Here is a 2,088-nt window from a genome sequence, read left to right on the forward strand (position 1 = left end):
CCTTACAAAAATTAAATTGTCGCATTAAGAAAATTGAGGAAGATACATGTATCTAAAGTAATCTTTTCTATGTTCTTCTAAATGCAGCACTTTAGTTTACCTTTCCTTTCTCAACCCCCTCTTTAGTCAATGAGAGAAGAGACTGAAAATGCTTTTCGGGATCCCCACTCTCATCAAATTCCTGAATCGATCACAAATGTATCCATTCATCCTTATTCTCACACATTCAATAACTTAAGGATGGCATTCAGAAGAGTATCAACAGTCACTTTGCATCTTGTTAGGTGCACATCAACCATGCAAAAAAGTCTTGCTGCAAGGGAAAATGGATTGCCAAAAAATATAGGGTACAAGGCGCCAAGCGAGAGACAAATGGCAGAGAAAGATGAAAAATCTAACGAAGGAAAACGTGTCTGGCTAACCATCAGTTTCAGCAATAGCAAGAGCTTCTTTTGATTCCTCTAGAAATCCACCAGTAACCTAGGACAGAAAACACAAGACAATTAAAGAATCATTTAGCATGATTAATCCCGATTACAGAAGGCAAATAACCAACCTTACCGACAAGAAATAAACCTCTCAGTTCTGTTACTCCAATAAAACGGAATGAATTACAAATCAGCAAATTTTACAAGCTCATCCATCCTCTATGATATTAAAACAAGAGGTTGAACTTCTACAAAAGTGGAACTTCAAAAGACCCAAAGTTCATATTCTCTCAATTTATTGAGCAAGCCAAACTATCAAATAGCCTAAGTTAATAATACCATCTATCTAACTACAAGTAGAGTTTCATTTTGTGGGACCGCTGATACTCCTTTCCCAACCCCTGAAAAAAAAAGAAAAAAAAAGAAACCCTACTAATAGGCTGCAAACTTATCCTTTGCAACAAGTTAATAGTAATACCAACCAGAAAAATAGTCGCACGAGACATATCCGTATGAAAAAGATCAAAGTTTTGTTCAGGGATATATACTTACAATAATTCGATCAACACCGGCACTCCAAGCCCTGCTAAGTACTGCAACAATATCTACCACATGGTATTTCTTGCCGTTGTATATTTCTTTAAACATACCATCTGTAATTGAGATTCATTTATGCATTAAAAATAGGTTTACTGAAAAAACTATGTTTCACGGAAAGTGTTTTAGAAAGATTTAAGATTTGACATACCAGTGAGATTGACTGCTATATCTGTTCAAGTTAAAACCCCACAAATACTATATCATTAAACATGATTAAAATGACTCGGTGCCTTATTCAAGACAAATACATAAAAGGGTAACTTGCCAATCATTCGGATAGTCGCCATTAGTGAAAGTTGGAGTCTTTTTGGGTGTCTGTCTGCCTGAGAGTCCGCTTGAGATGAGATCAACTGGAAGTCTAGAACAGCAAATAAAATTAATAGAGAATAAAAGAAAATTTAATCAAGGGGCAAAAACAGCATACACAAAATTAAAATGGAGAATGCAGTGGACTTGAGAGACAAACAAAAAACAAAAAAAGAGAGAGATGGAGAAAAGAATATTGACTCGTGTTAAAAAAATAGCGAAGAGGGGCAAAAACAGCATACACAAAATTAAAATGGAGAATGCAGTGGACTTGAGAGACAAACAAAAAACAAGAAAAGAGAGAGATGGAGAGAAGAATATTGACTTGTGTTAAAAAAATAGCGAAGAGGGGCAAAAGAGCAGAGTAAGATTGATTGATTGAGAAAAGGAAAAGGGAAAACAAAGGGGAGAGGGGGACGCCTGGAGATTGGAGTGGGTAAGACTTGGTGGAGCAGTTTCTGATTTCCAGTGAAAGTCGGAAGACCTGGAGACCAGTACAGAACCAAATGGAAGGAAAGATAGAGTATATACTTCTACAAGGCATAAAGGACTCTTGAATTCATATATGTTTCTAAGTAATCAATTGTAATGATTCTTGATTAAGCAACATTTGCTACAATTTTGTGAGAGAAGAGTGCTCACAATGTCTCCCATGGATGGGGGAGTTGGCTCAATACGAGCTTTGTTCTTGGTTCAAATTGACTGCTCCAAATGGCCAATTTTCCAAGGATAACACTTAACATTTTTGCTCCTC

The 2,088-nt window shown here is 36.4% G+C and overlaps 1 long non-coding RNA gene across 1 annotated transcript; it reads right to left on the bottom strand.

Moving 5' to 3' along the window:
- Window positions 1-289: 289 nt before the first annotated feature.
- LOC113769906 lies at window positions 290-1,000 on the bottom strand. The gene is made up of 3 exons (XR_003468346.1): window positions 981-1,000; window positions 423-480; window positions 290-313 (listed from the first exon to the last, which is right to left on the bottom strand). It is a non-coding gene; the product is annotated as an uncharacterized LOC113769906 (long non-coding RNA).
- Between the last annotated feature and the right edge of the window lie 1,088 nt (window positions 1,001-2,088).

The sequence above is a fragment of the Coffea eugenioides genome, chromosome 5, assembly GCF_003713205.1.
Source record: "Coffea eugenioides isolate CCC68of chromosome 5, Ceug_1.0, whole genome shotgun sequence".
Classification (NCBI taxonomy): Eukaryota; Viridiplantae; Streptophyta; class Magnoliopsida; order Gentianales; family Rubiaceae; genus Coffea; species Coffea eugenioides.